Raw genomic sequence first — 15,461 nt, forward strand, 5'->3', positions numbered from 1 at the left:
TTCAACAACTCCAATTGAGAGACACTCAAAAAGGACAAAATCAAACTCCGAAAATGAAAATCACCACTCCACATGCCACCTCCTTCAACCCAGTGTTCAAACTTAACCAAGGGATGTTCCTACTATAAAAGAAAAATTAATGTCAACAGAAACCAAGAGTTTACATAAGAATAAACCAAAAATGAGAATGAAAATAATGAACATATACCATAATAAAAAATCAGCCCCTAGACTGGTACACAAATACCTGCATAATAGAAGAAAGTGGAAGTGCAAGAGGGGGGGGGGGGGGGGGTGAATTGTTAAAATTTTTCGATCTGTTAGTCGACTAGGTTAAGCCAGCAGTCGACTATCTACTCAGTGAGTAAGGTGCAGAAAATAAACGACACACGTATTTTATACTGGTTCAGATTCAATGTGAATCCAAGTCCAGTCCCCTTGGGTTGCAAGGGTGGTCTCTGCAGCTCTTTTATAAGGTTTGGTACAATGAAGGTTTTGAATGAAGTTCCTACGTCTACACTCAAAACACTCTTATTCATTTTGATACAAAGCCTCACAAGCTATAACTCTCCTTTCTCTCTTATTACACTATGAATCACTCAGACTAACAATGTTTATTAAAAGTAAAGCAGAGCAATGGAGGTAATGATACTGTTGCATAATTCCTGTGTTTGTGAAGCAGCCCCTTTTATAGAGTTTTAGGCTCTTCACGCAGAGAGATCAACCCAAGGGATTTGATCCTTGGAAATGGAATTAAAGATCCTATTTCCAAGAATAAGACTGAGCTTTTGCTACTTTCCTTGTGCGTCGAGGCAGCATCAGAATTATTATGCTTCTCGCGATACGCCTCTTAATATTGGAGATGGCTTTTCCTTCTTTGAAACGATTTGATGCTGCTGGAATATTGCATCGTGATTGAACAGATATGTTTCCCTTTCTGAAAGATCTTGTACTGCTGCTGGAATATTGCTTCGTTATTTAGCAGATATCTTTTCCTTTCTGAAAGATCTTGTACTGCTGTCTGCATCGTTAGGGCTGAGAATGCAGTCTTCTCGCGTGAGCCCAGCTCGTTTGGGTTTGTGCTGTGGGCTTCCATTTTGTTGGAGCTATTTTGTGGGCTCCCATATATTCCTTGTGTGATTTAATCACTATACCTGCACAAGTAAAATTGTCATCATAAAAACTTGACACTAACAATCTCCCCCTTTTTGAGGATGTCAATTTTAGATAATGTGTAGTCAACTTCCCTGTAACAGATGCTCCCCCTGACTAGTCGACTAGTCCTTGTAGGCTCCCCCTGAGTAGTTGACTGTCCTTCTCCCCCTTTGGCATCACTCAAAAAAAAAAAAAACAAAAGCCAAGAACAACAAACAACCAATCCAACAAAACGGGCTAACCAAGGAGCAAATAGCAAGTAGTAAATAGCAACTAACAACCAAACAAAACAGACTAAACAAGGAGCAACTAACGACCAAACATAAGTCCCACAAAAACATTGTTTAAACAGTCCAACAAAAACTAAGAACTAGGCTTGACGACGGAAGACTGGTTGACGAAGAAAGTAAGCTAAAGTATTCACAATAACATCCTTCATCTCAGTCAACAGAGTGGTAAGCCGTTCAGGCATGGTGGCAACACTGGCTTGAAGCTTGGCGGACAGTTTGACCGCTTCCTTAATGATAGAATCCAATTTTACCCGCAGCTTAGAGACATCAGCACCTGTTTCCTTATCACATCACGAATCTTCTCTACTTGAAGCAATGTGGATGCCATTAAGTCTTTGATGGACTCAATTTTTTCATCCATAGAAGAAAGTTTGGCGAGAAGTTCTTCATAGCATTCAGTAGAGATAGCAGAGGAATCTGATTTTTTCTCTTTGGTGGAGGGACCAGGTTGAGATGCTTCATAAACGTCTTTTAACAACCAGGAATCATTGCTCAAGATATATCCCATGCTACCAAATGCCCTAGAATTGTAGCATTGCTTTACTAGAGTGACGGGATAGTCGACTAAGTCGATTTTATGGACTTCTAGGATGCGGGAGATGAGCATACCATATGGAAGACTGGAGGGATTGGTAGCACACTCAATCATGTAATTGATGATGACGGAGGACAAATTAATTTTTTTCTTGGAAAGAAGGCAAAACGCAAAAATGGCATCACGCTGGGAGATAGTGGAGTAGGACCCAGCACGAGGAACAATGGTAGTGGCAACCATATGTGCAAGCACACGAGCCTCAAATGAGATATTGGACGGACCAATTTGAGCAGGGGCAGAAGTGGAATTGGAGAGGGTTTTCTTAACATCGTCAAAAGACACTTCAAGAGATTCAGGCCAAAAATTCTTGGGAAGTTCAGAAAAACCAGAGCAGGTGCAACAAAAAATAGAGTCAAGAACAGAGCAATTTAGCACAATGTGAGTACCAAGAACCAATGTTTCGAATTCATTAGCCTTAGAAGACCTAAGATTGGCATAGAACATACGAACAGGAATTTCATACACATGAGGAAGGGTTTTAAAAAAAAATTCCCATCCTTGATAGGCAAATAATTGTTTAACATTACAACTTAGAGAGAGCATAAGGTCAAGATCGACAATCCTACCAGAAACGATGGTTTTGTCCTCAAGAGACGAGAACAGTGCTTTATGATGTTCATCCCAATTTTTTTTTTCGAAGATCAAGAGGTTTATCACAGATTGTTTTGAGTCTCTTGGAGGAGGTGGAGCATGCACCCTCAGAGAGGGCTCGCTTCCTAAGATTACAAATGGGAATGGATTCAGAGTCGTCAGAGGAAGCAGGGTCATCGGAGACGACGACGTCATGAGGAGTAGAGGAGGGAGTCTTACCCATGTCCTGGAGCCTTGAGCTGTGACGTGTGGAAGGAGTAGGAATTTTCGCGGTTTTCGCCATTGAGGAGATGAGAAGATGGACGGAAGTGGTGGAAGGGAAAGGTGAAGAGGAAAGTGAAGGGGTTTATGGGGATACGGGTAAGGCAAAAAGATTTATGGGAAAGGTAAAAAGTAAATATGGGAAGATGGGATTGTCATAAATTTGATGGGAATACAATTTATGACAAAGATTTGAGAAGCCGAAAATTGTGGCATGGATTAAAAAATTAGACAGATTTATCAATAATTCCCAAAGATTTTCTTAGCATGCAGAAACGTTCTTCAAGCAGGGGGTTAGTAAAAATATCAGCAAGCTGATTTTCAGTGTTAACAAAAACTATTTCAAAATCTCCCTGAGCAACATGATTTCTAATAAAATGATGCTTAATATCTATATGCTTGGCCCTAGAATGATGCACAGGATTTTTGGACAGACAGATAGCACTAGAGTTATCACATAAATTTTTTATAGGTTTAAAAAACAAGTCATAATCACTTAGCTGATAAGACATCCAAATTAGCTGTGTGCAACATTGACCAACAACAATATATTCAGCCTCAGTAGTAGATAGAAAAACTGATCCTTGTTTTTTGCTATTCCAGGAAATAAGAGATTTTCCTAGAAGCTGGCAAGTACCACTGATACTTTTTCTATCATCTTTATCACCTGCAAAATCTGCATCTGAAAAACCTTCTAGCGTAAAATCAGTGGTGTTAGGATACCATAAACCATAGTTAGTTGTTCCATGAAGGTATCTAATGATACGTTTAACAGCAGTAAGATGAGATTCCTTTGGAGCAGCTTGGAATCTAGCACACCTGCACACACTAAACATAATATCTGGTCGACTAGCAGTTAGATAGAGCGGTGATCCAATCATTCTGCGATACTTGGTTTCATCAACAGGTTTTTCTTTTTCATCCTTATCAAGAGAGCAAGTAGGACTCATTGGAGTTCCCATAGCTTTAGAGTCAAACATCCCAAATTTTTGAACAAGTTCTTTTGCATACTTAGCTTGACATATAAATATTCCAGTGTCAGTTTGGTGGATTTGTAGTCCCAAGAAGAATTTTAATTCTCCCATCATACTCATTTCAAACTCGCTTTGCATAAGATCAGAAAATTCCTTGCACATAGAGGGGTTAGAGCTTCCAAAAATAATATCATCAACATATATTTGTATAATGAGATTTCCTAAGGAAGATCGTTTAATGAAAAGAGTTGTATCGATCTTTCCTCGAAAAAATACATGACTTACCAGGAAAGAGCTTAAGCGATCATACCATGCCCTAGGTGCTTGTTTAAGACCATATAAAGCTTTACTTAATTTAAAGACGTGATAGGGAAATTTTAAGCTTTCAAAACCTGGCGGCTGTTTCACGTATACTTCTTCTTCAATGAACCCGTTTAAGAAAGAGATTTTGACATCCATTTGAAAAAGTTTGAATTTTTTAAAAGAAGCATATGCAAGCAAAATTCTAATGGATTCTAACCTGGCAACAGGAGCAAAAGTTTCATCATAGTCAGCACCTTCCTGTTGTGAATATCCTTGAGCAACTAGTCGGGCTTTGTTTCTAACCACTTCTCCAGCCTCATTTAGCTTGTTTCTGTATACCCATTTTGTGCCAATGATTGAAGCATTCTCAGGTTTGGGAACTAGATTCCACACTTTGTTCTTTTCAAATTGATCAAGTTCCTCTTTCGTAGCCTTGACCCAGTATTCATCTTTTAAGGCATCACCAACTTTCTTTGGTTAGTATTGAGAAATAAGAGCAAGATTCACATTATTTTTACTAGATGCTCTAGTTTTCCTTCCTTCATGGATGTCTCCAATAACAAATTTCTTTGGATAGTCAGGTTCACTTCTCCATTCATTTGGAACTGTACCAATAGTAACATCAGTCGACTGAGGTACATCAGAAGTCGACTCACAGGGTGCCTTTTCTTCAGTGGGTTGTGTAACTACTGTAGTAAGTATTTGACTGTCTTCTTCATCTGCAATTTTCCTTTTCTCGACCAGGTGATTAGTATCATCAAATACAACATGAATAGACTCTTCAATAGATAAAGTACGTTTGTTATAAATCCTATAAGATCTACTAGTAGGAGAATAACCAAGAAATATACCTTCATCACTCCGAGGATCAAACTTACCAAGATTTTCCTTTCCATTATTGTGAACAAAGCACTTACACCCAAAAGGATGAAAGTAGCTGATGTTTGGTTTCTTACCCGTCCATAGCTCGTATGGAGTTTTCTTAAGAATTGATCTAATTAGGCACCTGTTCAAAATATGACAAACTGTACTTACCGCTTCTGCCCAAAAGTGATGAGGTAGGCTTGTTTCTATGATCATTGTTCTTGCCATATCTTGAAGGGTTCTGTTCTTTCGTTCAACTACACCATTTTGTTGCGGGGATCGAGGTGAAGAGAAATTATGTGTGTATCCTTGATCATTACAGAATTCTTCAAAACCTTTATTTTCAAATTCTCCTCCATGATCACTTCTAATGGAAGTGATGTAATATCCTTTCTCACGCTGAATTTTCTCACAAAAAAACTTAAAATTCTTTAGAGTATCATCTTTATGAGCAAGAAATATTACCCAAGTAAAACGAGAGAAGTCATCTATTATAACAAATGCGTACCTTTTTCCTCCAATGCTAGCAGTTCTAGTAGGACCGACTAGATCCATATGAAGTAATTGCAAAGGCTTTGATGTAGACACAATATCTTTAGAACTAAAAGTGTTTCTAGTTTGTTTACCTTTTTGACATGAATCAGATAAGTGATCTTTTGTGTAGTTGAGTTTTGGCAATCCTATTACAAGATCATGTCTTGCTAGTTTCTCAATTAATCGCATACTAGCATGTCCAAGCTTCTTGTGCCACATCCATGGATCTTCTCCCATTGATGCTAGGCATATATGACCTTTAGGATTTTTGACAGAGTCTAGAGTGTACACATTTTTATTTCTGCTTCCAGGGAGAATCTTTGTCCCAGAGGAGTCTTCTATGACACAACCTGATTTACTAAATCTTATCTCAAGATCTGAGTCACATAGCTGACTTACACTTAACAAGTTATACTTAAGTCCTTTTACCAACCAAACATTTGAAATGTCACAGGAATTATCAAAAGCAATAGTACCAATACCAATTACCGTTCCAGTTGAATTGTCTCCAAAAGTTACCAATCCTCCATTAAAGTCAGCGACTGATTTGAATAGACTTTTGTCGCCTGTCATATGTCTTGAACTCGCACTGTCTAGATACCATTTTCCTTTTTTTCTTTTCTTGTGGTGTTCCTGCAAGACAAAAGTTTTATTCTTGTTTAGGTACCCAAGAGTTCTTGGGTCCTTGATGGTTAGTTTAAAAATATTTAATTTTCTTGGGTTTCCATATCCAACCAGGTGCTGTTGAAAATCGAAATCTACAGTTATAATAGTTATGACCGAGTTTTCCACAGAAAAAACATGTTTGAAAAGGTTTTATTCCCACAATATAGGAATCAGTTGAGCTAAGCGTTCCAGATTTCCTTTCAGTCCTTTTAGGAGTTCTAGTCGACTTATTAATGTTCAAGGAACCAGTTTTCTTTCCTTCAAAGTTGCTCGTTACCTGCACAACCCTTTTTTTAGTGAACTTATGTGTATAAGTTGATTGGTTTGACTTTACATGGTTGTGGTTGGAAGATTTCATTAAGATATCTAATCTGGATTGTAAATCGTAGACTTCACTTTGAATTGAATTTTTTTCCTTTTCGCATATTTCTAATCTTGATTCCCATTCCTTTTTCTCTCTTTTCAGTTTTCTATATTCATCAGAAACATTGTTTAGATCTATAAGAGTTTGATCTAATAATTCTTGAGTTTCTTCACATTTAGCACAGGAATGAGAACTTACTTTACTGCCTCCTTCGAGAGCCATGAAATACATATTTTCACTTTCGTCAGATTCTTCATCTGAGATCTCATCTTCACTCCAACTGCTGAATGCTCTTTGTTTTTGATAACCTCTGGTTGGTTTCTTTCTTGTATCGGGACACTCAGATGCAATATGGCCATATTTTCCACATTCATAGCATTTTCCGTCATTCTTTTGCTGTCCAGTGGGAGTCTTGCTTTTTCTAAAGTTTGAGCTTCCTTTTCTATTATTTCTTGATCTTCTCATGGCTTCTATCACATGTCTCGAAATCATAGCAACCTCTTCTTCTTTAAAATCATCATCAGATTCTTCTACTTGAGCCTTGAAAGCGACCACTTTCTTCTTTTCGTCCTTCTGGTATCTTTGTATATGATTCTTTTCAAAGGCTATTAGATTTCCTCTTAATTCATCATAGGTGAACTTATCCAGATTTCCATCTTCAAGAACAATGGCTTTGGTTTCCCAAGTCTTTGGCAGACTTCTAATAAGCTTTCTAATTTGTTGTGAGTTGGTATATGTTACTCCAAGTGATTTGAGTTCTCCAATAATTTTGCTGAATCTTGTGAACATTGATTCGATGTTCTCATCGTCTTTCATCATAAATGCTTCATAATCGTGCCTTAGAGCATTAATTTTTGTTTCTCTTACTTTTGATGTTCCTTCATAAGTAACCTCAAGTTTGTCCCACATTTCTTTAGCAGTATCACGATTTGAAATTTTTGCATACTCTTCTCCACTCACTGCACAGTAAAGCAAGGCTATTGCCCTTGCATTAATTTGCAATGTTTCTTGTTGTTCTTTAGTGATGTCGTGTGACTCTAGATCAATTGTTGACGTTTCTGCATCTTCTTTGTTTTCAATGTCCGCTCTGGGAATGGGTTTAGGTCCTTTTTTAATCACGACCCAGGCTTGATAATCAGTTGATTGCACGAATATTCTAAACCTTTCCTTCCAGTGGCAATAGTGTTCACCATTGAAGTAAGGTGGTCTTGTTGTGGAGTGCCCATCTTGCAATATTGCTCCAGGAATTTGATATCCAGCCATTTGATCTTTTCTCACGTGCGGTTAAGCACTGAAAGTGAGACCTTGCTCTGATACCAATTGAAAGTGCAAGAGGGGGGGGGGGGTGAATTGTTAAAATTTTTCGATCTGTTAGTCGACTAGGTTAAGCCAGCAGTCGACTATCTACTCAGTGAGTAAGGTGCAGAAAATAAACGACACACGTATTTTATACTGGTTCAGATTCAATGTGAATCCAAGTCCAGTCCCCTTGGGTTGCAAAGGTGGTCTCTGCAGCTCTTTTATAAGGTTTGGTACAATGAAGGTTTTGAATGAAGTTCCTACGTCTACACTCAAAACACTCTTATTCTTTTTGATACAAAGCCTCACAAGCTATAACTCTCCTTTCTCTCTTATTACACTATGAATCACTCAGACTAACAATGTTTATTAAAAGTAAAGCAGAGCAATGGAGGTAATGAGACTGTTGCATAATTCCTGTGTTTGTGAAGCAGCCCCTTTTATAGAGTTTTAGGCTCTTCACGCAGAGAGATCAACCCAAGGGATTTGATCCTTGGAAATGGAATTAAAGATCCTATTTCCAAGAATAAGACTGAGCTTTTGCTACTTTCCTTGTGCGTCGAGGCAGCATCAGAATTATTATGCTTCTCGCGATACGCCTCTTAATATTGGAGATGGCTTTTCCTTCTTTGAAACGATTTGATGCTGCTGGAATATTGCATCGTGATTGAACAGATATGTTTCCCTTTCTGAAAGATCTTGTACTGCTGCTGGAATATTGCTTCGTTATTTAGCAGATATCTTTTCCTTTCTGAAAGATCTTGTACTGCTGTCTGCATCGTTAGGGCTGAGAATGCAGTCTTCTCGCGTGAGCCCAGCTCGTTTGGGTTTGTGCTGTGGGCTTCCATTTTGTTGGAGCTGTTTTGTGGGCTCCCATATATTCCTTGTGTGATTTAATCACTATACCTGCACAAGTAAAATTGTCATCATAAAAACTTGACACTAATAGAAAGAACCAAAACACATAAGATTGCATAAAAAACCAACATTATTAACAAAACAACACCAAAACACATAAAGATTGCATAAAAACCAAAATTATTAACAAGACAACACCAAAAAACCAAGACACACATAAATTAACTTAATTCATGAAGTTATGCCGGAACATGCATAACTTTATGACGGAACTGGCATAACTTCAGTTTCAAGAACTAAGAACTCTGCCGGACCCGACATATGTTGCCTCAGACAAACACATTCTTCACAAAAACCAGATTATTAAACAAAAACAATAGCAACAACATAAAACAGCTGTTCACAGGCAAAACTTCAAAGATTCAACAAAGAGAAAACCAAAACGCATATCAAAATCAACTAAAACATATTACGACATTCATAATACGACATTCAAAAAACCAGAATATATACATGGGGAACGAAACTAAAGTTCAAAAAATCATACAGACACTGTAACAAAACACTATAATTTTAAATAAAAAAGGATCAATTAAATATAAAAAACGATGAAGACAAAGATATCAATTCAACAAACAACAATTTAACATAAAAACAAATATTAAAACGAGCAAAAGATCCAAATTCGTACCTAAATTTTAGAACAGATAAGACAGACACAAAACAGAGGAGGAACGAAGAAGCAAAAAAAGAAAAGAAAAGGGCAAATGACGAAATAGAAAGGGTTTTAATGGGGTAAGAGTAATTTCGTCAAAAAACTTTCATTAAATAGGCGGCAGGGGCAAAAATTAAAGAAGGCATAAATGAGGGGCAAAATATAAAGACCAACCCAAAAGAAGGGCACTCCGCGCAAAAAAAACTATTTTTTTTGGCTTATAAGCTGTTTTTTTTAAGCCCATCCAAACAGGCTCTAATATTAACAATTGCTTATGTGACAGCTTGGTGAAAAAAGTTAATTGATGCAGGGCCCACGGTTATGGGGAGTATTGATCTTGATAAGATCCCATTCAGTTAGAGAATTCTTTCAAAGGTAGATACAACAATTTCTCAAGCTAGACATTTTCTTAAAAAGGAAAGTGGGTAGCAGTATATTTTCCTAAACCATCAGCTACGTAAGTTGTAATTGGGTAGCAACAGCAACGTTTTCAATTTCAAATATGTGTTTCTCACGAAGCAACATTCGGCTTTTGCTAGCAATCATCGTTTCGATCTCGTTGTTCTGTTTTGATGTGTTGTTGAATCCAGACTTTTCTTCGAAGTGAAGTAAGGTGGAAGAAGAGGAGTTCTTGACAAATAAGGTAATAATTTTCCTCCTCTAGATGAATTTAAGTCAATATAGTTTATAGCTAAGTTGCTAAATGAGAAAATACGGAAATTATATCGTAAATCGCATTTCATGTTGTTGTTGAGTTTTGGGCTGTTTTCTTGTTATTCTTGTATGGCATAAGGCTGGATCTTTTGATGACTATACTTGTTATCATGTTAGGAGTAATGTTGAGTTGAGGTAAGACATTCATAAGGGGTGATATGGGTTATATGGGTACCAATCCGAGCTTGTCCCTTGTCGTGAAATGTTTATGACTTGTTGTTGCTACATGGTATCTTGTTATTTATGTCAATACTTGCTAGATTGTTCTGGTTGTTGTTGTGGATATATGAAGTTGGAGGAAGTTAGGGTTATAGGGGAGATGCTGCCCAAATTTATATAAAGGAGTTGCTAGCGTGAAGATTCGACTAAGTCTCCGAGGTATTAACCATATGCCTTATTGTGCTTATGTAGATTAAACTTCATTGTGTGCTGTGTTGGGAAGTATTGTAGCTTGAGAAGATTGAGGTATGTTAAGGCTGTTCCTTCTTTTCTTAGCATGATTCCATATCTATCTATATAGAATAGGAGAGGCAAAAGAATAGTAAGATGACAAGTGTCATCACTACAAAAATCAGAATTTTAAAATACAAAATAATAAAAAAAAACAACTTCAACAGTCAAAACAAAACTGCAAGAAACAAATTACTCAGCAAAATAAAAAATTAAAATAACTGCACGGTAAAGTACGTATATATACATATTAAGGAGAAATTTTTACGAAACGTGACGATAGTTTTCTATTTACAAAACATAACATTACAAATCCTATACAAAACATACTTTTAAAAATCATTATTTTTATAAAAAAAATATTTTTTTTTAAAATTATATTTTTGGTTAAAAAATTTATGTATGAAAGTTGTATGAAATGTGTATATCTTGCTCAAGACTTAAAAAATTCGCTCAAAATTTAGTGTATGAAAATGTATGAAATGTGTATATCTCGTTCAAGGCTTAAAAAATCCGCTCAAACAATTTTGTATGAAAACGATATGAAATTTGTATCTCGCTCAAGGCTTAGAATTTCGCTCACATTTTCGTGTATAAAGTTCATGTTAGATTTCTGTAAAATTAATACAACTACAACAACATTGTATACGACTTTGATACAATATTCAAGACTTAAAATAATCACTCAAATTTTTGTGTATAAAATGTGTATATCTTGCTCAAGGCTTAAAAAGTTTGCTCAAATTTTGTGTATAAAAAACTTATGAAATGTGTATATTTCGATCAAGGCTTAAACATTACGCTCAAAATTTTATGTATGAGAATGGTATGAAATGTGCATATCTCGCTCATGACTTAGAATTTCATTCACATTTTTCGTATAAAGTTCATATTAGGTTTCTGAAAAATTAATACAACTACAACAACATTGTAACAACTTTTATACAATATTCAAGGCTTAAAGTTGTCACTCACAATTTTGCGTATGAAAACTATATTAAAAATTTCGCTCACACATGCCCGTACATTTTTCATACCGCTTTCATACACAAAAATTTGAGGTAATTTTTTAAGCCTTTGAGCAAATTTTTTTTTTTAAATTTTTTTAAAACAAAAAATATATGAAAATACGTCATATTTCGAAATATCGTTATATTTTATAAATAAAAAAAATTATCTATATATTTTGTAATAACGAGTGTTAAGTAGTTACCTATGTCATATTCCCAAAAATAATAACACGCCTTAGTTATTTAGATAGATGTAACCGCTGTTTTTGATTTCCTATAATAAAGGCACCCACAAACCAATATATCCCTTTGATTCCTCCATTCTCTCACTCAATGTACTCTCCCTCTCAGAAAAAAAATTCTGAGTTTTCATTTCGATTCATTTAACTAATTTTGTTCTGCTTTGTAAGAATTTTCTCTAATCACTTATTCTGTAATTTGTAGCTTGGTGGAAGGAAAAATTGATGTGCTCTGAATATTTCAGATCCTGTAATTTTAAATTTTGGCTGGTATGCTTTTTGATTATCTAAATACTACAACTGCCAGCACAAAAGAAACTCTACCTTCCTCAATCGCAATTGAACGCTTCGAAATTGAAGGTTTCTTCTCTTCCTTTTTCCATTTGAGAATTTCTCTAAATTATTTCTACGGTTCCTGTCAATTCGATTATGTTTGCATATCTGATTCAGCAATGTGGACTTGCTCAGTGAAGTTTTGCATTTGGTGTTTCTTTATTTTGCAGTTCATTGTTTTTCGGGGTTAGATGTTATTTCGAATTCCTCTATACAGGTCTTACCAATCGCTCTCTACGATCAAGTCTCTGTTCTCCCTTTCAACAATTGTGAGCAAAAGCAGATCTCACCCATTTGTGCTTTCTAATTTCAACTGCTCTTTTACATTTGTTTAATTACGCCAGTTTCATTATTATCGTGTAGAATAATTCGCTATTTGTCGTTGTATTGTGATTATTTATAGTTTTGTAGCAGAGAAGTGTAATAAGAGTGCAAAATGAGGACATACAGAGAGTCACCCTGAAACTCAGCGGTTCATTTATACTTGAGGTAATATATTCTTTTACTTCTTATTTTTGGGTTTTTTGGGTAACGATGGAAAATCTGAAGTTCATACTTTAAATAAGTAGATGTATTTACAGTCTTCCCAGCAGCGAGTAAGCATTTTGCAACACCTCTAATCATTCTATTTCCTCTTCTATTGGACCTTATTAGTTTCTTTCTCCCCCTTTTTTTTGTTGAAGTTATTACATAGTAGTAATAGGTTTGAAAACTTTATTATTTTTTGTTGTTAAATTTGACTGCCAAAAGCAGAAGAATATATTCTTAATTCTGGAAGAAGATACTAAACCGCAAGAAAGTAGAAGAATATTCTAAATTGGGGAACTGCTAAGATTTACCAACAGTGATATGGTTAAAATATGCGATTGAAAAGATATGGCCTATATGCATGGAGGAGGAGATTGTTTCACAGAAAATTCTGCTCTCTATCATTCTACGCAGGGGCGGAGCCAGAACATTTGATAAGGGGGTTCAAGAATTTGTATCTGGTGGAGAAGATAATACGGTAAAGGACAAAATTCTCCAACGTACATATCATTCATGTATAAATTTTGTTTTCCTACAGCCCTCAAACCTTCTTATGCACAAAATTTATAATTAAAGATATACTTCTTATTTACTTAGTAGGTTTCTTTGATAGTAGGATTTGCTGACGAAGCTTCGATCAATTTTTTCTAATTGTGCAGATGCAATATGTATTCTCCTTTCAGTATTCCAATTTCCTCTTTAACTGATACATTCTATTTTGTGATTTTCTTGCATTTGTTTATAACATGTTTGACTTTTCTTGCTATACACATGCTGGGATAAGCAAGTACTTCTTTAAACTTTGCCTTATATTTTTATGGAATCGACCAAGTGTTCAATCACGATACCTCATTAAGAAAAATCATTTGAGGAAATTTATTTACTCTATTAAGAACTTTGGTTGATGCTCAGCTTGATAATGAGCCTGAGTTCCATATCATAGGTTCATGTATTTTTCAGTTTTGCTGTTGCATAAATCTCTTGAAAATGGACGTGAAAGAGAACTTTCGTTAAGGAAAACTTAAAAATAACCTTAATGAGCAGTTCTTGAATGGTGACTTTACTGTTTATTATTGGTTGTTTCTAACTTAGTTACAAAGTAATCAGTATCGCCTATTTGCATACACGTTCTGAAAATCAGTTCTGTTCCTTGTTACTTTGCTCCTATCCTTGGTTATTCGTTTTTTCAGGTGAAAAAATAAACCTTATAGAACAAATTTTGTTGATGGTGAAAAGTCATTAGATACTAATGCTGCTTTGGTAGATGTATGTTTGTATGCTCCGCTACTACTTACACTGGTCACTTGTGAGGATTAGGGAAATATTTTAAGGTACATCCCAATATTAGAGAATTTTTTGGTTTTACTGAAGATCATAGGTGTTTCATAGACTTTGTTGATGATAATAGATAAGTAGCTCAAGCATATTTTTTATACCAAGGCAGCACTAATTTCTTGGCTAAAGACAACCTTCATGTATTTTATGTGTCAACACTAATTAAAAAATTTGATCTAATAATGCGCATTGTTAAAATTATTAATATTTTTTCCTCATTGGTTTTATGTACCTCACATTTTTTCAAAGTGAGAATATTCTTCTCAAAGTTACTACGAATCTCGATTCCAAACATGTTCAGGATGATAGATGTTTTACTTCCATAATTTAGTTGAGTCAGCTGGGATAGGAGGCATTTGCGGGGGATATGAATGGAGTAATGATAATGGCTTCCCATTTCCCTGTCGCTAATATCAGCAACTACTTGGCAGAGGCAAAGGCTACATCTTTTGGACTGAATTGATGCAGGAACAATGGCTTGAGGCATAACATTCTAGAATGCGATTCTCTTTCGGTTGTAAATATGTTACCGGGAAAGAGCAATACTCCACGGGAGATGAAAGACGCAACATAGGAGGCAAAGATTCATATTGAACATGGTGATTGCAAGATTAAACATTGTTACAGAGAAGCTAATCAGGTTACAAATGCGTTGGCTAAATGGAGTATAGGAACATGGCGTTGGCGTTTAGACATATTCACAGAAGAAACCTGTTTTCGTAATGTTGGAAGCATATCTTTTCCCCTGTTTTATATCAGATTTTTTGCCCTAGAAGATATGTTTTCTACTTTCCTTCCGTACAGGAACTAGCTAAGGAGTTAAGGATATTTAGTCCTACTCCTATGTAATAATTTTTGGCTCATATATATAAGGGACACGCCACCATACGGCGGAGGTGCATTTTAAAAAAAATAAATTTGCGCGTCAGCAAAGGATTTAGGGTAAACTAATGATTCTCAAGTGCATGAGGTTGAAGGAAATGGGTAGATTTATGTTTGTGAATTGTGAAAATTTTGCAAAATTTTGCAAGTACTAATTACATTAGATTGTCCTTGAAAACTAATTACACGAGCCGGTAGTATGTTTTTATAAATGCTTATACATTTTTGAGGGCATCTAAGTATCTGAGTTTTACATTCAGATGTTAAACTTTGGTTATTAAATATTTTATAGGTATATTATTAATTACTCCCTCCGTTTCATAAAATTTTTGTTCACGAAAATACTATTGCGTAAAGAAACAAAATGATAGGTGAAATATTGTTATACTAATTAGAATTTATATGTTCAAACAGATAATCAAATAATTATTACCACTTATTTTGAAACAAAATGTAAATCCTAAAACATGATTTATTTAAAAAACGGAGGAATTATTCCGT

At 35.5% G+C, this 15,461-nt stretch overlaps 1 long non-coding RNA gene across 5 annotated transcripts; it reads left to right on the forward strand.

The window, feature by feature from the left end:
• The first annotated feature begins 9,838 nt into the window (after positions 1-9,838).
• Positions 9,839-15,022, forward strand: LOC132636073 (uncharacterized). 5 transcript variants are annotated; one of them, XR_009580974.1, is made up of 6 exons: positions 9,839-10,112; positions 10,595-10,648; positions 12,088-12,242; positions 12,386-12,484; positions 12,619-12,704; positions 13,158-15,022. It is a non-coding gene; the product is annotated as an uncharacterized LOC132636073 (long non-coding RNA). The 5 variants fall into 5 exon arrangements; XR_009580976.1 differs by lacking the exons at positions 9,839-10,112; positions 10,595-10,648 and having other exon boundaries at positions 11,532-12,242; positions 13,158-13,221; positions 14,380-15,016; XR_009580977.1 differs by lacking the exons at positions 9,839-10,112; positions 10,595-10,648 and having other exon boundaries at positions 11,532-12,242; positions 13,158-13,221; positions 14,410-15,016.
• Positions 15,023-15,461: the final 439 nt, after the last annotated feature.

Source organism: Lycium barbarum, chromosome 4, assembly GCF_019175385.1.
Source record: "Lycium barbarum isolate Lr01 chromosome 4, ASM1917538v2, whole genome shotgun sequence".
Taxonomy (NCBI): domain Eukaryota; kingdom Viridiplantae; phylum Streptophyta; class Magnoliopsida; order Solanales; family Solanaceae; genus Lycium; species Lycium barbarum.